At 47.9% G+C, this 23,468-nt stretch overlaps 1 protein-coding gene across 1 annotated transcript in view; it reads left to right on the top strand.

Annotated features, from left to right (window-relative positions):
* Nucleotides 1-23,468, top strand: part of LOC126530400 (endothelin-converting enzyme-like 1) — a 44,447-nt gene that overhangs the window by 16,842 nt on the left and 4,137 nt on the right. The gene's annotated exons all lie outside the window — the stretch shown is intronic.

The following is a 23,468-nucleotide window of genomic DNA, read 5'->3' as shown; positions in this document are numbered from 1 at the left end:
AATATCTTACTTTAGTGATTAGACGAAGGAACCGACCGTGTAATGAGCGCACTATTCGGGCGCGGTGCCGGGACACCGCCGCCGTGCGCTTCGTGGCTTCCACCATGCTGCAACCAGCTTTTGAGATGGAGTACAGTCACGACATCGACACGCCACTGTCTTCGTTGTCACGTTTCCATGACATCCACTAACACATATTGTCAATAATTTGTGCCGCCATCTTCAATCATCTTCATCGAAGCTATAGCAGCATACCGTGTACTTCCCAAAGTACTTCCGGTTAAGCCCTCTGAAACAACGCGAGGTATAATAGCCTATAACTATATAGAACTCTCCAGCTGGCACCATTTTTGCTGCAGAGCTAAAGAATGTTACAAAAGTGAGTTTCACTACTAAGTACAACGAGAAAGCTGCACGCATGAGCTCGTCACACGGAGCATATGCCATATATTTGAACATATCAAGAGCATGTACCTATAGTATACTATAATTTGGTTGGCTAATTTTATTGTCAAAAATGCGTGACCGGAAGTTTTCTGGGGTCATGAACGCTCTGCTGCCTCAGCGCGGACATTTCTCCTTCGTGCGTTTTTTTATTTGTGTGGTTCACAGAAGTTATTCGGTTACTTTGACAATCATCTTCGATGGTTTCTGAAAGAATTCATTTCCCAAGGTGCACTTTCGTCTCACATCAGCACCTAAGTATTGTCACTAGGCAAATTCTTAAACCAGTGCACACTGGTGAAGGGCTCGCAGCGCGTAATGTACCTGGTCTCAGGTTCCAGGTGCGTTAATATTTACCTATGCAACCGCGTCTGTACTCACGTTATGAGCCACCTCTGGCAATGTGTACCAAATAACGCTGTCGGGTACGATGGGAGTGTTAGAGACAAGTTGAAACAGGTGTTCGCTATAAGTATATTCAGACCGCTTAAGGGAACAATAAAAACGATTTTTAAGGAAATAAAGGCTCACTGCAGACCACGCCAAAGAAACGTTGTGATATAATCAAGAAAGTAAGGTTATCGCGAAAATTCTGAAGTGCTTGAAAGCTTCCACACTCGCAGCTGAAATGTAGCCACTGATGATTTCTTAGCGGACTGTTGAGAGACTGTGCGGCCGCGTCGCAGCTGGTCGTTCCTAGCTCTTTCTGTCCACAGAGGTTCGCATTGCACTACACGTGTTCGCTGCGATATGCGACAGCACTTTGTACTTGGAATTTGTGTAATACGCCGCAGTAGAGAAGCCGAGCAGCAGAGCTTAAGTGACCTCATGTCCAGGGCTCAGTTACAGAGTGTTTTGCGCATATTCTATACATATTTTAATAAAACCATATAAGAGGGACGTCGAGAAATGCATACAAAAGTGCTTCGTACTGATAACTTACGTTTACTGTAACTGAAACAAAAAGAAAACAAACAAAAAAAAAACAATGTTTACCTCTTCTTGACTTTTTAAGGCGAAGTTTTCTTAGTGAACTCTGGCGGCCTTCGCTGAGCGTGGCATGCTGCTTCTGGGCGCTGCTGTCTTGCCGAACAGTTCAGACACAGAAAATAAAAGAATGGCTGACTCCGATGGGGGAATGAAACCTCAGTTTTCCAGCAGAATAGTCCGATGCTCCAATGACAGTGGTCCAAAGTTTAGTGTGTGGCCTCTGAGAAGGAGCGGCGCACTTGGTCTGTTTTCGGAGGCCATGATTAGAGCATCGAGTAGCTGTGCTGGCCACACAACCGCGCGGGCACTTTTCTCTTAACTAATCCTGAGTGGCGGAACGATCCGCGCGAGCGCCACGCCTCGTAGCAATTGTCAGGGGGAAATCACGAGCGTGCAAGACATGAGAATACCGGGTGTGGTGTGGCTTCCATAGGAAGTCGGGAGGAGTGTTAGCATAAAAGAGTTTTGCGCATTCTGCCGCCCTGTGACTTGTCCGTTGTCATGCCCGAAAAATTCACCACCGCCCTTCACTGTTGCCTACGAGACGCTCTAATAGGCAATACGAAACACACGCAAATGTTTCGAACCGGTTTCGTAGCGGCGACACTTCGTAACTGTCAGGTCTACCAAAGATAGCTTGAAACGATCAAGAATAGATATCGTATGATCTGCAGAAATGAAATAAAGAATACTGCGAAATAGATGCTGCCGTAACCGGTTTTTCAATTAGGACTATAATGTCAAACATGTCGTTTCAGATACACTGAACAATACCAGTACACGAGTGATCGGAGAAATCCCCAGTAGAAGACACGTGACCGGCGGACTGAGTTGTATCGATGAGACATGTTGAGCATTGAGTCACTTAGTTTCTGCAGTAAAACAATTCAAAGTTCAAAAATGCATGCGTAGTCATTACCATGATCAATTGATGTGCTAACATAGCTTTATACAACAAAGTAGATAAAGTTTATCAGTACTAACCTACGCGGGTGAAACTTGTCGCAACACAACATAGCTATTTTTAAAGTCCTGTTGATGGGACTGCAACACTACAGAGGCGTATGATTTTTTTTTGTTTCGCAGAGCCATGGTACGAGTGATTGTGCGTGTGTGCCTGTCTTAGCTGTATAGTTAAAAAAAAATTCATTCCAATAGATCGCACCTCAAGAGGCGCACGTTACTTGCGCGTCGAATTGCAATGTACAGGTGGATAACAGAGCTATTCACGAAATGACATTTTTATTTGGGCCCTTCAGGGCACAAGTTGCAATTGCGAAATACAAGTCGTGTCTGCTCAACAGGAGTCTTAAGACTAACGCAACTTTCGAAACATATGTCTCCGAACTGCATGAAAAAAAATTATCTGTGTTAATGGTAAGATCATTCCAAACTGCATGACGCACGCTTTTTGGAAACTTCCGCCTGGAACACCTATGCTTTTCGCAGGAAACTTTGGCGCCTGATTACTCTAAGGTGGTGCTGAAGTTAAAATTTGCGCTCAGCAAAGATGACTGAATTGCTTGTTTAGTTTGGATATTGCATTTGAAATATGTGCTCTAAATTGAATGACTAAAACGTCTAATTGGTGAATATCATAAAAAGCCAACAAACACTGACACCAAGGACAGCATAGGGGAAATTAATTGTGCTTAATAAATGAAATAAAGAAACGATAAATTATTGGTAATCAAAGGGGATCAAGAACAGCTTGCCGCAGGTGGGGAAGCATCCCACAACCTTCGCATTACGCGTGCGATGCTCTGCCTATTGAGCTACCGCGGCGCCGTTTCCCCATTTACTTTTTTGCCATTTATGTTTTTGCTTTCCTTTCCTTCCTTCTTCTCCGCCCTTAAACTGGCTCTCTTAACTACTACACGCAGAGACAAAGCAACAGCGCGCGCATACAATCCCATAGATGAGATTAATATATATATATATAGAGAGAGAGAGGGAGAGAACTATCAGCCATAGCTCTCGTAGTATAGCCCTCTGGGCCGTTTCCTTTTTTTTCTTTTTTCTTTTTTTCTTTTTTCTTTCGAAAGTAGTCCTATTAGGGTTATTATAATTACACGAAGGTATTTCGCCCTCGTCAGCAGCAGTCCTTGAGATTGTTATTCTGGCGGCTAGGTTCCCACGCTATGCGTGCCGCCATCGCACCTGGTTAAGCTTCTCCTAGACGCTAGAGTTACACTATGTCCGCGCAACCTTGAGCGATCGGAAAGCGCGTTTCCCCCTCTTGGCCGGCGGGGACGGGAGGCTTCGTTCCGGCCGCGAAGCTCCCCACGTCTCAGTAAGGTGCCTTGTGGTGGTCTCGTACGGACGATGCCCTCTCGGTGAGCGCAAATTTCCCCTCATCTTTTAAGAGGTTCAATACTTACAAGCATTTGTCTCGCAAACCATATTTATTTCAAGGAAATTTTCCACGTCTCAATAATTTCTCTCGTCGTATTCGAATTCTGATTGCCGTGTTATAGTTTCTTAACGAAGCTTTCCCTCAATTCTAAATATTTTAAGGCAGTTTTCCTTGTCTCTAAAGCCGCTCGAGTTCGCTCTTCTCCTCGGGCAGCCATTTTTCCAAGAAAGTATGCCTTCCAACCACTCGGAATGACATGAGTCCCTTTCCACGTAAGTGTGAGGCTCGGAGCAGGAGCTGTGGCGCTTGAAAGTAGCCTGGGGCCTGACGAACCAACCGACTGAGCTATCTTTTCGGGCAACATCGAAGGGTCACGAGTTCAAATCGCCTGTTATGTTCCTTTCTTTTTTTGCCCCTTTTTCTTTCTTTCTTTTTCTTTCTTTTAATGTCTTTTCCTTTATTTTATCACTGTACGGGAACCCTCCTAAAATATAAAAAAAAAGATAGATATATATCTTCAAATATGTATGGCCTCACATGTGCAAGTCATAAATACCAGGTTCTCTAGCCGAGTGCCATCCGTGCGGTATATCCGAGCTCAGATTGGTACACCTTGACTGATCAAATAGGGCACCACTGTATATTAAATGAGGCGTACAACTCCTGCGGGACCCGCCGTGGTTACTCAGTGGCTATGGTGTTAGACTGCTGAGCACGAGGTCGCGGGATCGGATCCCGGCCACGGCGGCCGCATTTCGATGGGGGCGAAATGCGAAAACACCCGTGTACTTAGATTTAGGTGCACGTTAAAGAACCCCAGGTGGACGAAATTTCCGGAGTCCTCCACTACGGCGTGCCTCATAATCAGAAAGTGGTTTTGTCACGTAAAAGCCCACAATTTATTTTAAATTTAACTCCTGCGCGGACGGTACAGTATCCGCCTCCCGTGCAAGAGGACCGTGATTCAAATCCCGGACCGCAGAATTCTCCACCGGAAAATACCAGAAAAAAAAAAACCGTGTGTTGAGAAAATTGCACAAACAGGCCTGGAGTGCTGCCTGATCCCGGGGACCAGAACCGGTAACGCACTCTCTCACCAGAGCAGGATTGGCCACCCTGGTGCAGTACTTGGCCACAACCTCCTATATGAACACAACAATCAAACCCCGGCCCTCAGTCCCCAGCAGCTGCGAAGCAACTGACCACGGCGGCGGTCAGACCTGCGACGCTGCAGAGGGTGCTAAGAATGCCTGGCTCCGGACAGGCCGCCATTGGAATATGAACCTGGCAACGTTTAACGCTAGAACGTTATCTAGTGAGGCGAGTCTAGCAGTGCTATTGGAGGAATTAGAGGGTAGTAAATGAGATATAATAGGGCTCAGTGAGGTTAGGAGGACAAAAGAAGCATATACAGTGCTAAAAAGCGGGCATGTACTGTGTTACCGGGGCTTAGCGGAGAGACGAGAACTAGGAGTCGGATTCCTGATTAATAAGGAAATAGCTGGTAACATACAGGAATTCTATAGCATTAACGAGAGGGTGGCATGTCTTGTTGTGAAACTTAATAAGAGGTACAAAATGAAGGTTATACAGGTCTACGCCCCTACATCTAGTCATGATGACCAGGAAGTCGAAAGCTTCTATGAAGACGTGGAATCGGCGATGGGTAAAGTCAAAACAAAATACAGTATACTGATGGGCGATTTCAATGCCAGGGTAGGCAAGAAGCAGGCCGGAGACAAGTCAGTGGGGGAATATGGCATAGGCTCTAGGAATAGCAGAGGAGAGTTATTAGTAGAGTTTGCAGAACAGAATAATATGCGGATAATGAATACCTTTTTCCGCAAGCGGGTTAGCCGAAAGTGGACATGGAGAAGCCCGAATGGTGAGACTAGAAATGAAATCGACTTTATACTCTGCGCGAACCCTGGCATCATACAAGATGTAGACGTGCTCGGCAAGGGGCGCTGCAGTGACCATAGGATGGTAAGAACTCGAATTAGCCTTGTCTTGAGGAGGGAACGGAAGAAACTGGTACATAAGAAACCAATCAATGAGTTAGCGGTAAGAGGGAAACTAGAGGAATTCCGAATCAAGCTACAGAACAGGTGTTCGGCTTTAACCCAGGAAGAGGACCATAGTGTTGAAGCAATGAACGACAATCTTATGGGCATCATTAAGGAGTGCGCAATAGAAGTCGGTGGTAACGCTGTTAAACAGGAAACCAGTAAGCTATCGCAGGAGACGAAAGATCTGATCAAGAAACGCCAATGTATGAAAGCCTCTAACCCTACAGCTAGAATAGAACTGGCAGAACTTTCTAAGTTACTCAACAAGCGTAAGACAGCGGACATACGGAAGTATAATATGGATAGAATTGAACAGGCTCTCAGGAACGCAGGAAGCCTAAAAGCAGTACAGAAGAAACTAGGAATAGGCAAGAATCAGATGTGTGCGTTAAGAGACAAAGCCGGCAATATCGTTACTAATATGGATGAGATAGTTCAAGTGGCTGAAGAGTTTTATAGAGATTTATACAGTACCAGTAACACCCACGACGATAAGGTGAGAGAGAATGGTCTAGAGGAACTTGAAATCCCACATGTAACACCGGAAGAGGTAAAGAACGCCTTGGGAGCTATGCAAAGGGGGAAGGCAGCTGGGGAGGATCAGGTAACAGCAGATTTGTTGAAGGATGGTGGGAACACTGTCCTAGAAAGGTTGGCCGCCCTATATACACAATGCCTCATGACCTCGAACGTACCGGAATCTTGGAAGAACGCTAACATAATTCTAATCCATAAGAAAGGGGACGCCAAAGACTTGCAAAATTATAGACCGATCAGCTTACTGTCCGTTGCCTACAAAGTATTTACTAAGGTAATTGCAAATAGAATCAGAAATACCTTAGGCTTCTGTCAACCAAAGGACCAGGCAGGATTCCATAAAGGATACTCAACAATAGACCATATTCACACTATCAATCAGGTGATAGAGAAATGTGCGGAATATAACCAACCCTTATATATAGCCTTCATTGATTACCATAAAAGCATTTGATTCAGTCGAAACCTCAGCAGTCATGGAGGCACTACGGAATCAGGGTGTAGATGAACCATATGTAAAGATACTGGAAGCTATCTATAGCGGTTCCACAGCCACCGTAATCCTCCACAAAGAAAGCAACAAAATCCCAATAAAGAAAGGCGTCAGACAGGGAGATACGATATCTCCAATGCTATTCACAGCGTGTTTACAGGAGGTATTCAGAGACCTGGAGTGGGAAAAATTGGGGATAAAAGTTGATGGAGAATACCTTAGCAACTTGCGATTCGCTGATGATATTGCCTTGCTTAGTAACTCAGGAGACCAATTGCAATGCATGCTCGCGGACCTGGAGAGGCAAAGCAGAAGGGTGGGTCTGAAAATTAATCTACAGAAAACTAAAGTAATGTTTAACAGTCTCGGAAGAGAGCAGTTTACGATAGGTAGCGAGGCACTGGAAGTGGTAAGGGAATACATCTACTTAGGGCAGGTAGTGACCACGGATCCGGATCATGAGACTGAAATAACCAGAAAAATAAGAATGGGCTGGGGTGCGTTTGGCAGGCATTCTCAGATCATGAACAGCAGGTTGACATTATCCCTCAAGATAAAAGTGTATAATAGCTGTGTCTTACCAGTACTCACGTACGGGGCAGAAACCTGGAGGCTTACGAAAAGGGTTCTACTCAAATTGAGGGCGACGCAACGAGCTATGGAAAGAAGAATGATGGGTGTAACGTTAAGGGATAAGAAAAGAGCAGTTTGGGTGAGGGAACAAACGCGAGTTAATGACATCTTAGTTGAAATCAAGAAAAAGAAATGGGCATGGGCCGGACATGTAATGAAAAGGGAAGACAACCGATGGTCATTAAGGGTTACGGACTGGATTCCAAGGGAAGGAAAGCGTAGTAAGGGGCGGCAGAAAGTTAGGTGGGCGGATGACATTAAGACGTTTGCAGGGACAACATGGCCACAATTAGTACATGACCGGGGTAGTTGGAGAAGTATGGGAGAGGCCTTTGCCCTTCAGTGGGCGTAACTAGGCTGATGATGATGATGATGATGTTTCCCAGTAGAACCCTGGGAGTGTGAGCCAGCGCCATCACTCACAAACCTTGGCAGAGGACGTAGAACATCCTTTCTGCCGCAGGTGTCACGAGAACGTGATCTTTTTTGGGTGGAGGCAAGCGGTCAATAAGCCCACATATGCTACCTGAAGGCATCATTGTTGCCGGATTCGAGACCCTCTTTCAAGTGCTCTATTGGTAGAGCATCGCACGCGTAATGTGAAGGTTGTGGGGTCCTTCCCCACCTACGGCAAGTTGTATTTTCATCCACTTTGACTTCCATTATTTTATCGTTCCTTGAATTCATTTATTAAGCACAAGTAATTTACGTTATGTTGTCTTTGGTGTCTTTGTTGGTTGGCTTCTTATGATACGACTAATAAAAATCGGGCCCCTCGCTTAACTCCCTTTCTTCTCCTTTGAGGGTCTCGAATCCGGCACCTTTGATGCCTTCAGGTAGCATGTGTGGGCTTATTGACCAGTTGCCTTCACCCAAAAAAGATCGCGTTCTCTTGACGCCGGCAGAAAGGATGTTGCACGTCGGCCGCCAAGGTTTGTGAGTGATGGCGCTAGCTAACACTCCCAGGGATGTACTAGGAAACATAAATATCCAAGAAAGTGGATGGAGAAACGGCGCCGCGGTAGCTGATTTGGTAGATCATCGCACGCGTAAAGCGAAGGTCGTGGGGTCCTTCCCCATCTGCAGCACGTTGCTTTTTCATCCACTCTGATTTCCATTAATTTATGGTTTTTTTATTTCATTTAACTACAAGTATTTTCCCTATGTTGTCCTTGGTGTCAGTGTTTGTTGGCTTCTTGTGATATGACTAATAAAAATTCGGCCCCCTCTGTTAACCTCCTTTCTTCTCGCTAATTGGTGAATGACTTTTATTTATATGTATTTATGGATGGATTTTAAGCGTGCCCTTTGGAACGGGGCGGTGGGTTGCGCCACCAAGCTATTGCTATTATACTGCCTAATGTCCTACCTAGGTTAAACAATAAAAAAGAAAAAGAAAACGCTATGAACTCCCACAACCAAATTTTCTGATCCCCAATTGTGGACTGTGCTTTTGTACGTTCTGGTTTTTGTCGTTTCCCTACTTTTATTCCACCTCCAATCGCTTCTTACTAATCCCTATTGCGGACATGTTTACTTTTCCACTGCTCTCGCTGAACCCAAGGGCTTCAAGGACGCCAGTGGTGCCTAAATCGACCGCTGGGTAGACGTCTTCACATGCCCATAAAACATGTTCCATAGTTGCCCTAGCTTTACCGCAGCAAGCACATGATTCTTCTTCCTTCTTATATCTCGCTTTATAGGTGCGTGTTCTAAGGCATCGATCTCTCTTCGAAAAGTAGCGAGCTTCTCTCCGAGTTATCATAAATTGTTTCTTTCATGATTTCGTTTTTTCCTTTTAAATAGTTACTCAAAGCAGGTTTATTTTCCATTGCCGCCACCCATGAGACTATTTCGGCCTCTCTGACTTTCCGCTTGACGTTCTTTGTTGCTGTGTTGCCCACCCTACGGGCCGCATACTTGCTGGTAAGCTTCCTAGTTCTCTTCCACCACTGTGAATCAATGTTTTTCCTGTACAGATACCTCAACTCACTCCCAGCCCATTTACTTTCTTCCATAATCCTCAGTCGTTCTTCATACTCAATTTCACTGCGAGCTTCCCTCACTTCAAAACTAGTCCAGCCCATATCACCCTGCATATCTTCATTTGTAGTCTTCCCGTAAGCGCACACTGCGAGGCAACCCACTGACCTTTCGTTCACATCGAGTCCTGATCGTACCCCTGATTTAAAGCAAACAACCGGAATTTCGAAAGTAAGTCGTGGAACCAATACACCTTTCCACATACCTCGGAGCACCTAGTACCTATTGTATCCCCATAGCGCCCTGTCCTTCATTATGGCTTAATTGCTCTTCCCCTTCACTGTTATTTCTATATATTTTTTGCCTTCGTTTATCCATATACCAAGGTATTTGTATTCTTTTACCCGAGGTATTTCCCGGCCCTGTATCGCCACTGTCTGTTCACTGTTTTCATTGAATACCATAACACCTTATTTTCCAACACTAAATTTCAAACCCTAATTGCTGCCTTCCTGTCTATAGATATTAGCCAGACGTTGCAAATCACTTTGCTTTTTAGCTAGCAACACAATATCGTCCGAATAAAATAAACCTGGAAGCTGCCGCTCTACTACTGTACCCGCCTGTTTGTATGAGAGATTAAAACCGATATTACTTCCTTCTCGCGCCCTCTCCATCCTAACCATGTACGTCATAAACAGCAGTGGGGATAAAGGGAACCCCTGCCTCAGTCCTTTGTTGATATGAACTTTCTCCTTGCTCCTCACCCCTTCCCATTCAACGTAAACGGTATTTTCTAGATAAATCGCTCTCAAAAGCTGTAGACAATCGTCACCTAAGCCTTCCCCTTCCAGAATATCCCACCAAATCTTGCGGTCTACGTTGTCATAGGCTCCTGTAATGTCTAAAAAGTCCACATATAACGGTATGCTTTCTACTTTTGATATTTCAATACACTGAGTAAGAACAAATAAGTTATCACATAAACGCCTACCTATTCTGAAGTTCTCCCAAAATGCCATTATTCTCTGCCCGTGCTTGAAGCTTTAATTTGACTGGCTGCATTGCTAGCCTGTATAATACCAATGTAATGTTCAACGGTCTATACGAGTGAATTCTTTCTCCCCCTTACCTTTGTAAAGTGAATTCTTTCTACTTTGTCGCCAACTGTCTGGTATTCGTCTATCTTTTAAAGATTCTTGCACTGCTCTCACCAGTTTCCTTACTTTTTGGTCGTAGTTCATTAAGCAGCCTAACGGGAACCTCGTCTAGCCCTGTGGCTGGGCGCCGAGTAATATTCTCTTCGGCTTTCTTCCAGTTCAAATTTGTCTGCACCAGCTCCTTTTCCATCTGGTTCTCTTTCATCCCCTGTTTTTCTCAACTACAACCTCGTTATTGCCTTGGATAGGTTTTGCTGTTATTTTTCGGACGTAATTTATTGCCGCTTCTCCTTCCAGTATGTTTTCATCTTCGTCTAGGATATGTTGTTGTATTGTTGTTGACTTTCCGCCTAATAATTTTATGTGGTTCCAAAATATTCTAGGTGAGGCCTTCTTTTGCTCACGTATTTCTAACAACCAACGTTAACTTTCACCTTTTAATTTTGCTTGTACCAGTATTTGAACCATAGACTTTTTCTCCCGGTATATTTCCCATTTACTGGCTACTTCATCCTGTGGCAACTGCGCCTTCTTTGCCTACCTATGCTCTTGGGATGCTTTCTGTCGTTCGGCGATCGCTTCTCGTATCTCCCTGTTCCACCAGCTTTTCGGTTTCTTTTTTCCTTTCCAACGAACATGTTGTTTCTCTTTCCGTATTTCTGTCGTTATTACACTTAGAAGCTCACTATACTCCCACTCTTTATTTGGTCATTTGCGAAGTTCTTCCTGGACTCTAGTGACGATATTTGTTATTTGTTCAGCGTTAAAGATTGCACTGGCCATTTTGCACTCCTTGCTCTCTTTCCCAACTACATATCCCATTTTCAAAATGATGTGTTTATGGTAACTCCCTATGCTGCTCTACCCTTCCTCATCAATGACCATTTCTCTCAACTTATCATTAATTTCTTTGGTCATCAGACAGTAATCAATGCCCCGGCGCGTCTGCGGCAGCAGCCGTTTGGTGTGTTGCGACGCCACGTACCCGAGCACACGAGGGTTGGACCCTCCCGCGTGTAGCCGTGCGCGGCTTAGCCATGTTTGGGGAAAGGGGGATCCTGGAGGTTGAGCCGATGCTGGGTGTTCGGACCGTTAAGGCCCCCCGGCGGAGGCAACACACACCTCTTCCTAACCCACGCCGATGCTTCAAGTGTCAGCGGTTCGGGCACGGTTCGCAAAGCTGCCGAGGGCGCACTACTTGTGAAAAATGCGCATCAAACGAGCACTCGTCCGACACTTGCACTACCACCACACGTTGCGCTAACTGTGAAGGGGATCACCCCGCGTACTCTCGTTCTTGCCCATCCTGGAAAAAAGAAAAAACAAATAATCGAAATCAAAGTAAAAATAACCATTTCCTTTCAAGAGGCGCGCAAACGCTTCTCCATCAGTCAATCTAGTCCATCCTACACCGATGTGGCGCGCCGGGGGGCAGCGCTACATCCTTCGGCGGCCGCCCAAGTCACACGGAGTGTGACGGCGGTCACGCCATCAGCCCCCCCGGCTGGAACAGCCAGCGCTGTACCGGCCCCCGCAAAGGAGGACCAGCAGACCCTCGGGCCTGTTGGACCCATGGCTACTGCCCAAGCAGATCGGCCCAACATTACCGCGAAAGTGACCGCTGCGCGGCCAGTATCCACTGCCTCAGACGAGGTGATGGATACGAGCACAAATCCGGCCCTCAGACGCCCAAGGAACTGCGCAGCTCTTTCGAGTGCGTCCGAAAGATAGAGAGATTTCGTTTCACGGGGCCTGGAAAGGTATCGTGAGATAATCTAATCTATATTTATTAGACACACGGCACAAAACACATGCAAAATGGATACACAGGTAATACAACGGAACATCAGAGATTTACTCCCCAACCTAGACGACATTAAGGAACTCTTACATAAGTACAGTCCAAAGGTGCTGTGTGTCCAAGAAACACATCCTAATCCTTCACGCACGAAATTTCTCCGGCAATATGCCGTTTATCGAAAAAGCCGAAACGACGCCATCGCCTCGTCTGGCGGTGTGGCGATAATAGTAGATAAGGGTGTTGCTTGCCGGGAACTACAGCTTAAAACACCCCTAGAGGCAGTTGCAGTCGGTGCGCTACTTTTTAACAAGCTGATCACAATTACCTCTGTATACATCCCCCCCGAACTAACAACTTTCAAAAACAGAATTCCACGCCTTCATCTATGAACTACCCGAACCCTAGATTGTCGTTGGAGATCTTAATGCACACAACACCCTTTGGGGAAGCCGTCGTTGTGATGCCAGAGAATGCTTAGTTGAAAACTTCCTCCTCACTACAGATGCTTGCTTGCTTAATGGGAAAGAACCTACATTTTACAGTGTCGCAAACAAAACATTTTCATCTATCGATTTAAGCATCGCATCGAGTTTACTCTTGCCGCATCTGGAGTGGAACGTGATTAAGAATCCCTACGGGAGCGATCATTTCCCCATTGTCATAAAACTAACAAAAGGTGATGGGTGCTCTCCACATGTCTCCCGGTGGAAAGTCGATTGTGCCGACTGGACGCGATACAGGGAGCTGACACATTTGACTTGGAATGATATCTGTAATCTTTCTATCGAAGATGCAGTGGCATATTTCACGGCGTTCATAGTTGATGCGGCGTCAATATGTATCCCCGTAACAAATGGATCGTCCTGTAAGCGACTTGTTTCATGGTGGAACGATGACTGCAAGAAAGCACTTAGAAATCAAAATAAAGCTTGGAACAACCTTCGAGACTCTCCAACTACGGAGAATTTGATCATTTTCAAGAAAATAAAGTCTTAGGGTAGAAGAACGCGGCTCCGTGCGCAAAGGGAAAGCTGGCAAATATATATTTGTAGCATTAACTCTTATACTGACGAACGAAAATCCTGGAACAGAATGAATAAAATCAAAGGTCGGCAAACTTATCCTCTACCATTAGTAAACACGCGAGGAAATACTCTTCAGGACCAAGCTGACTCTCTAGGGGCACATTTTGAAAACATTTCTAGCTCGTTGCATTACTCCGATGCACTCCTTAAATACCAGCAACAAGCTGAGAGAATGCCTCTGGACCTGAAAGGAAAGAGCAATGAATCCTACAACCGTCCTTTTAATATCGCTAAATTTCAGGCTGCACTACATAGTTGTAATAAGTCAGCTCCTGGAACCAATCGAATAATTTACGAGATAATTTAACACCTACATCCCGAACCACACAAAACACTCCTCTCTTTTTAACGCCATATTCTCTGCCAGCTACATCCCGTCAGCCTGGAGGCAAGCATTCATAATCCCTATTCTAAAAGAGGGCAAGGACCCGTCCTTGGCCAGCAGCTATAAGCCCATAGCCCTAACAAGCTGCCTATGCTAGTTTTTTGAGAAAATGACTAACCGTCGCGTGGAACAAGATACTAGATCCCTTGCAGTGCGGCTTCAGGGAACATAGATCCACAACAGATCAACTTGTCCGTATCGAGACAAATATCCGGGATGCCTTTGTGCACAAACAGTTTTTCTTATCAGTATTTCTGGACATGGGAGAGAGCATATTGACACGTGTACTTGTCTTTATCGGGCGACACGTTTTGCCGCCTAACAAATGTTATCGCACAGCGCGGGACGCGCATGCATGTATCCGAAGTTTCTGGGAAGTTATCGATGCTTCTATCCGTGGTCTGTTGTCGCCGAACCTTGTGTTATCTGATTTCATCGCCTGACGCGAATGGTGTAGAACTATGTGGAAGGCACGCGGGTCCCAACGATAAGTCTGGAACATTCGATGACTGCTCTATAAAAGCCGACGCGCTTGACCCGCAGATCAGATTTACGACGATCGCCGACTGTGTTCGCCGCTCTCGTTGTGCTTTAAGTGTAGCCTGTTTTGTGGGCACAGGTTCGCCCAATAAAAGCTAGTTTTTGCCTTTCACAGTTTTGCTACTGTGTTCTTTGACGTCACGACCACGTGACACCTGGTGGAGGTGCTTTGCGTTCATGTACCGGACGCCCCCACAAAGCCGTGACCCAAGCCCTCACTCGGAAGGCACCAACGTCGCCAAGAACCAGCGAGGTAGCCGCAGGCTGCAAGGACTGCCCCCGGAGCACGGACTTTTGCCTGAGACGACTAGGAAGATGGCCACCACGTCCACACCAATGGCAGCCCCAGCGTCACCCGTCGTGCTGCAGCAGCCCAGGGAGCCTCCGACGTTCCGCGGTTCAACTTTCGAGGACCCGGAAAGCTGGCTTGAGACGTACGAGAGAGTCGCTACCTTTAACAACTGGAACAGCGACGACAAACTGCGATATGTCTTCTTCGCTTTGGAAGACGCGGCCAGGACGTGGTTCGAGAACCGAGAAGCCACCTTAACGACCTGGGAACTTTTCCGAAGCGGCTTCCTGCAGACGTTCGCAAGCGTCGTACGCCGAGAACGAGCCCAAGCGCTATTAGAAACCCGGGTGCAACTACCAAATGAGACCACCGCAATTTTTACAGAAGAAATGAGCCGCCTATTCCGCCACGCCGACCCGGAAATGTCCGAGGAAAAGAAAGTCCGCCTACTCGTGCGTGGTGTGAAGGAGGAACTTTTTGCCGGGATGGTACGAAGCCCACCGAAGACCGTCGACGAGTTTCTTCGCGAGGCCACCAGCATCGAGAAGACACTCGAGATGCGAAACCGGCAATTCGACCGCCGCACGAACGCGACAAACTACGCCGGAGTTCAGTCACTGGCCACCGACGACCTACGCGAGACTATCCGAGCTGTCGTGCGGGAGGAGCTACAAAAGCTGTTCCCATCATCACAGCCTCAAGTGGCTTCGATTGCCGACGCCGTGCGTGAGGAACTCCAACAACAACTTGGAGTAGCCCCTGAATCGCCGCAGCCTGAGCCGCAAGCGATGACCTACGCCGCCGTCGCACGCCGTCAAGGTCCCCCTCCGCGACCGCGCCAGGGCCCTGTCACGCCGCAATTCCGTCGTCCGCCGCCGCCGCCGCCGCCGCCAGCACGACCACCCGTCGCCCAGCGCAGCTACCCGAGGAAGACAGACGTTTGGCGCGCTCCTGACCACCGCCCGCTCTGCTACCACTGCGGGGAAGCCGGCCATGTGTACCGCCGATGCCCATACCGGGAGATGGGACTGCGAGGTTTCGCCGTTAACGCGCCGCGGCCACAGATTGGCGAACGACCTCGCGATATCGCCGACTACCTCGCCGCCACTCAGTGGAGCCCTCGACGAGCTTCTCGTTCGCCGTCACCAGGCCGCTACCTGTCGCCGCAGCGCCGACCATTCACTGGCCCAGCCCGGGGCCGGTCAGCGAGCCCATATCCGGAAAACTAAAAGCAGCAACCGATGGAGGTGCGGTTGCTGTTCGTCGAACTGACGAAGATCCTCCGCCGCCGACGAAGACGACGAAGCAACCATCTCGACGACCTAATGACGACACGCCGCTGTCCCGACGAAGTCAGGAAGCCAAGACTACACCGACGAAAGACGACTTGACGACGCGACGTTCAAGCTTCAGTTCAACACGACGCAGCCGTGATCCGACGCCAAGACCCAACTGCAACGCCAGACAAAGAACCACCGACCTCGACGTGCTTCTCGACGGCCACGCAGTTACCGCCTTAGTGGACACAGGGGCCGATTACTCCGTCATGAGTGGACACATCGCCGCCCAGTTGAAGAAGGTTAAGACTGCATGGGAAGGCCCTCAAATTCGCACCGCAGGAGGACACCTCATCACGCCGACTGGAATCTGCACGGCACGAATAACCATTCATGACCGGACTTACCCTGCCACTTTCGTTATCCTCCAACAGTGTTCACGAGACGTCATTCTCGGCATGGACTTCCTGAATCAACACGGCGCAATCATCGACCTGAAGTCACAGTCAATAACGCTGTCGGAAGATAAAGCGATACCGCCGGAGAGCCCTCGTAGTCCCCACGCCTTGAGTGTGCTCGAAGATCAAGTGAGCATCCCGCCTCGCTCCAGCATTGTTATTTTGGTCGGCACCGAAACACCCGCTGACGTAGAAGGCGTCATCGAAGGTGACCAACGTCTACTGCTCGACCGTGAAATTTGCGTCGCAAGAGGGATCGCTCGACTGCACGGAGGAAACACGAAAGTGTTGCTCACAAATTTCAGCAAGGAGTTCAAGCACATCAACAAGGGCACGACGATCGCATACATCGAGGAAATTGTGGAAAGCAGCGATGCCTTTGTCCTCTCGGATTCTGTCGCATCTACCCCGATGACCGTAGTTCCCGAGCCAGACTTCGACATAAGTCCAAGTCTCCCCGTAATTAAGCAGCAACAGCTCAGAAGTCTGCTTCGACGATACAAAGGCTGCTTTTCGAGGTCATCGAGGATTCGACAAACACCAGTCGCAAAGCATCGCATCATAACCGAAGAATGCGCTCGACCACTGCGCCAGAGCCCTTACAGAGTTTCGACGCGGGAACGTGAGGCTATAAGAGAACAAGTCGACGAAATGCTGCGCGACGACATCATCCAGCCGTCGAAAAGCCCGTGGGCATCCCCTGTTGTCCTGGTAAAGAAAAAGGACGGAACCCTACGTTTCTGTGTCGATTATCGTCGACTGAACAAGATCACGAAGAAGGATGTATACCCCCTCCCACGGATAGACGACGCATTAGATCGGCTCTGCAACGCTAAATACTTCTCGTCGATGGACCTCAAGTCTGGCTATTGGCAAATTGAAGTCGACGAAAGAGATCGCGAAAAGACCGCCTTCATCACCCCAGACGGCCTCTACGAGTTCAAGGTTATGCCATTTGGACTGTGCTCGGCGCCTGCAACGTTCCAGCGCGTGATGGACACGGTTTTAGCAGGATTGAAGTGGCAGACCTGTCTCGTTTACTTGGATGACGTCGTTGTCTTCGCCGAAAATTTCGACGATCACCTTAGGCGGCTTGCAACAGTACTCGAGGCCATCAAGTCATCAGGGCTCACTCTGAAGCCAGAAAAGTGCCGCTTCGCCTACGATGAGCTTCTGTTCTTAGGCCACGTCATCAGCAAGTCTGGAGTCCGCCCCAACCCGCAGAAGACAGCTGCCATCGCAAAGTTCCCGCAGCCCACCGACAAGAAGGCAGCGCGTAGATTTCTTGGCATGTGTGCCTACTACAGGCGATTTATCAAGGACTTTTCACGCATCGCTGAGCCGCTGACACAGCTAACTAAATGTGACATCGAGTTCAAGTGGGAAACGCCGCAGGTCGACGCATTTGAAGAACTCAAACGACGCATGCAGTCGCCGCCCGTACTTGCGCACTTCGACGAGCTCGCCAATACCGAAATCCACATGACGCCAGTAGCCTAGGCCTCGGTGCCGTCCTAGTCCAGAGAAAAGATGGACATCAACACGTGATAGCTTACGCTAGCCGGTCGTTGTCAAAAGCGGAAGGCCATTATTCCACAACGGACAAGGAATGCCTCGCCATCGTTTGGGCTACAGCGAAATTTCGCCCCTACCTATATGGCAGGCCATTCAGAGTGGTCAGCGACCATCACGCGTTGTGTTGGCTAGCTAACTTAAAGGACCCTTCAGGACGGCTGGCACGGTGGAGCCTCAGACTACAAGAATACGACATCACTGTAACATACAAGTCCGGTCGAAAACACTCAGATGCCGATTGCCTATCACGCGCCCCCATTGACCCGCCGCCGCAAGATAACGAGGATGACGACGCCTTCCTTGGAATAATAAGCGCGGAAGACTTCGCTGATCAACAACGAGGGGACCCGGAGCTAAAAGCCCTTGTCGAGTATTTGGAAGGGCACACCGACGTTGTCCCTAGGGCATTTAAGCGTGGATTATCTTCGTTCACGCTTCAAAACAACCTACTCGTGAAGAAAAACTTTTCACCAGTCCGCGCCAACTACCTTCTTGTTGTTCCGTCGGCGCTGCGTCCAGAAGTACTGCACGCCTTACACGACGATCCAACCGCTGGGCACCTCGGGTTCTCCCGGACGCTGTCGCGAATACAGGAAAGGTATTACTGGCCGCGTCTTACCGCCGACGTCGCCCGTTACGTCAAGACATGCCGAGACTGTCAACGACGCAAGACACCACCGACAAGGCCAGCAGGGTTACTACAGCCGATCGAACCTCCTCGTCGACCATTCGAGCAGATTGGGATGGATTTGTTGGGGCCGTTTCCGACGTCAACATCCGGGAATAAGTGGATCGTCGTGGCGACGGACTATCTCAGCCGCTTCGCTGAAACAAAAGCTCTGCCGAAAGGCAGCGCAGCCGAGGTGGCGAAATTTTTCGTCGAGAACATCCTGCTGCGACATGGCGCCCCAGAAGTCCTCATCACCGACAGAGGAACGGCTTTTACAGCAGAGCTCACCCAAGCCATTCTGCAATATAGCCAGACAAGCCACAGGAGGACAACTGCCTACCATCCGCAAACTAATGGTCTCACGGAGCGCCTGAATAAGACCCTCGCCGACATGCTAGCGATGTACGTCGACGTTGAGCACAAGACGTGGGACGCGGTCCTGCCGTATGTAACCTTCGCTTACAACACGGCGGTGCAAGAAACAACACAGATCACGCCGTTTAAGCTGGTTTACGGCAGGAACCCGACGACGACGCTTGACGCCATGCTGCCGCACGTCACCGACGAAGAGAATCTTGACGTCGCGACCTTTCTCCAGCGCGCCGAAGAAGCCCGACAACTCGCCCGCCTACGCATCAAGAACCAGCAGCGTACCGACAGCCGTCACTACAATCTCCGACGACGCTTCGTCGAGTACCAGCCCGGTGACCGTGTTTGGGTTTGGACCCCTATACGCCGACGAGGACTGAGCGAGAAACTTTTGCGTCGCTATTTCGGACCGTACAAGATCATCCGACGTATTGGCGCACTGGACTATGAGGTCGTGCCAGACGGCATTTCGCATTCACAGCGACGTCGCGCACGACCTGAAGTGGTCCACGTGGTGCGTCTTAAACCCTTTTACGGACGCTAACGAACTTTCCTTATTTTGTTTTTTTTCTTTGCTAGGAGTGCTTATTTATTACTTTCGTTTGTTTGCAGCATCGGGTCGATGCTTTTTAAGAGGGGGGTATTGACACGTGTACTTGTCTTTATCGGGCGACACGTTTTGCCGCCTAACAAATGTTATCGCACAGCGCGGGACGCGCATGCATGTATCCGAAGTTTCTGGGAAGTTATCGATGCTTCTATCCGCGGTCTGTTGTCGCCGAACCTTGTGTTATCTGATTTCATCGCCTGACGCGAATGGTGTAGAACTATGTGGAAGGCACGCGGGTCCCAACGATTAGTCTGGAACATTCGATGACTGCTCTATAAAAGCCGACGCGCTTGACCCGCAGATCAGATTTACGACGATCGCCGACTGTGTTCGCCGCTCTCGTTGTGCTTTAAGTGTAGCCTGTTTTGTGGGCACAGGTTCGCCCAATAAAAGCTAGTTTTTGCCTTTCACAGTTTTGCTACTGTGTTCTTTGACGTCACGACCACGTGACAATATGATACTACTTGGCGTTTCGGAATCCTTCGTGATCTAGCTGGAATGGGCGTCCGAGGCAACTTGCTAAAGGTGATTCAAAGTTATCTGTGCAACCACACATTTTATGTTCGGATTGGTAACGTCCCGTCTCGTCTATTTACTCAGAAAACAGGTGTGCCACAAGGTGGAGTGCTGAGCTGTACTTTATTCCATGTAAAAATGAATTTGCTCCATACTATCATACCACGTACACTGTTTTATTCCGTATACGTGGATGATATCCAAATAGGTTACAAGTCATGTAATCTTAGTATATAAAAATTAAATTAAATTATGGGGTTTTACGTGCCAAAACCACTTTCTGATTATGAAGCACGCCGTAGTGGAGGACTCCGGAAATTTCGACCACCTGGGGTTCTTTAACGTGCACCTAAATCTAAGTACACGGGTGTTTTCGCATTTCGCCCCCATCGAAGTGCGGCCACCGTGGCCGGGATTCGATCCCGCGACCTCGTGCTCAGGATCTTAGTATCTGCGAGCGACAAGTGCAGCTTGGCCTGAATAAGTTGTCTAAGTGGGCAGAATAGAACGGCTTTAAACTAAACCCTGAAAAAAGTACATGCATTCTCTTCTCCAATAAGAGAGGCGTAATACCGGAGCCCGTTATTGACCTTAATGGAGAACGGCTATCTGTGAGTCATGAACATAAATTTCTAGGCCTCATTTTAGACTTCAAACTAACTTTTATCCCACGCTTAAAATATTTGAAACTGAAGTGCTTGACGACAATGAATCTACTCAAGCTCTTGTCCCGCACATCTTGGGGAAGTGACAGAAGATGTCTCTTGAGCTTGTACAAAAGCCTTATACGTTCACGCCTTGACTACGGAGCCATCGTGTATAACTCTGCCACGCCTAGTGCTTTGAAGATGCTCGATTTCGTCCACCACTTGGGTATCCGTCTTGCTACTGGTGCGTTCAGGACTAGCCCCGTAGAAAGCCTGTATGCTGAATCTAACGAATGGTCCCTACATCTTCAAAGAACATATTTAGCTCTCTCTTACGTCCTCAAAGTGAAATCAGATTTTCCATCATCCATGTCATTCAGTTACCCACGACCTGTCTACGCCTAGGCTTTTCCGTAACCGCCCAGGCACTAGACCTCCTCTGTCCCTTCGGTCGGAAGCATTGTCTGAAGAAACGGGCGTGTCAAATTTAGAGAATGTCATAATGGCAGCTACGCGGCTTCCACCGCCTTAGGAGTGGAAGACTATCGAATGTGACGTGTCATTTGCAGAAATATCAAAACGAGCACCTGAGGCACACATACTCTCACATTTTCTTGAGCTTCAGGAGAGGTATTCTTGTGCTGAATTTTACACGGATGCCTCTAAGTCCCCTTCTGGTGTTGCTTACGCAGCACAAGGACCAGCATACATTGCTATGCTCAGCTTATAGTGCTCAACAAACGATCATCCTATGCTGAGTACCTGGCCACTGTGACATAAAAGGCAACAAAGCTTCTGACGAGAAAGCTACTTCGGTAGCTTTTAGTGACACGGACATAAACATACCGATCGCAGCCACAGATCTTAAAGCATACTTGTGTCACAAGCTGAAAATCCACTGGCAGCAACAGTGGAATGCTCAGATACCAAATAAACTGCACTTGATAAAACCGAAATCAGGATATTGGGTATCGGAGAGAACATCACGATATAACGAAGTGCTCCTTTGCCGATTAAGAATAGGGCACACTTACGGCACTCACTCTTACCTCTTGACAGGGGGGTATCCTCCGACTTGTAGTAAGTGCGGCTAAAATCTGTCCTGCACGTTCTTATTCAATGCCCTGCAATAGAACCACAGAGGAAACAGTATTTCATTTCTGCATATCGCGAAAATATACATCTTCACCCGAAATTTTTCTTAGCAATGAACCGCTTTTTAATCCGAAACTAGTCTTATAATTTTTAGCTGAAACAGACACTCTGGAAATCATTTGGCCAGGGAATTTTTAGCGCACGTATAACAGCCCCTGTACTCAAAGAATTTCTTGAAGCTAAAATGTCACCGTTATGTTTTATTGCATCATGCTTTTAACGAAAGCCCATTGCCATAGCCCACAGCACTACTTAGTGTCATTATTTTAGCAACAATATATTTTACGCCATCCACAGCAACAGATTTTAGTCCTTTTTACAGCCATGTCACATATACCATGAGGAATTCATTGTCTACACCATTCACAATGCAACGTAAACATTACATTTGTCATGGCGCTATTTGGCCATACCTGGCCCTTGCGCCATAACACGCCACACATCATCATCACAGTAATCAATGGTTCATTGCCGGTTTCCCACTTCTGACGTGACCTGCCTTTATTCACGATAACGAGGTTATGGGCGCACAAAGGTCTAGTAATGACTTCCCGTTGTTTTCGGTATAGCCATCTAAATCCTGTATGTGGGCATTCATGTCACCTAATAGGATAATTTCAGCAGCATTCCCGAAAACTTTAATATAAGCGCTTGTGCATTCCACTAACTCTTTATTCCTCTCTGCAATTACTTCCGGAAATACGTAACGCCCAACGAAGTTTTTTCCCACTCATTGTACCTGATAACCAAAGATGGTCTTGACATTTTGAATTGACTCTTTTCCATTTGGCTCCCTAATGGATGAACATTCCGACTCCCCCTCACTTTCTTTCCGAACTTATTTCTGTTGTACCCTTCCCAAACAATTTTCAATCACTGGCGGTTCTTCTAAGTCTCTAAGGTGCGTTTCTGTCACCGCATACACTCCTATTTGTTCTCTATTTAACTTTTCCTCAATCGCTGCCCAGTTTTCCTTTCTTCTGCCGCCCTGCATGTTTATGTAGCCTATTGCGTGGCGAGCTCTCTTGCTTGCTTTCCTCCTTTTTCTGTTATGGACGTCGATGCTCTTCTGAGGTTCCCCTAGGGGACTTTCTTCACTACTACCTACTGTGGCCCCCTGAGCGCCCGTGTGACCCCTAAAAAGCAACAGCGCGACCACCAAATCGCCAGCCCACTTCTCGTGCCAGCCTGTAATTGAAGTGGATCCCGTCTCGTTTAGAACCCCTGCACCTTCTCACTTCCCTGTTTACTTCGACAACCTCGAAGCCTTTCTCTCGGCTCATTTTCCATATCGCCTCATTAGCAGCCACTACGGCTCTTTGTATGTGACTGTCACGTACAGGCACCTCCGGCACCGTGCACACCTGAGGGGATCGCTCGCGCAAGTCGTCCACCCCCTTCGCCAAGCGCTGGGCTAGTCCTG

This window comes from Dermacentor andersoni, chromosome 4 (genome assembly GCF_023375885.2).
Source record: "Dermacentor andersoni chromosome 4, qqDerAnde1_hic_scaffold, whole genome shotgun sequence".
NCBI lineage: Eukaryota > Metazoa > Arthropoda > Arachnida > Ixodida > Ixodidae > Dermacentor > Dermacentor andersoni.
The sequence above is the reverse complement of the archived record's forward strand: the minus strand, read 5'-3'. Positions and strand labels throughout refer to the sequence as shown.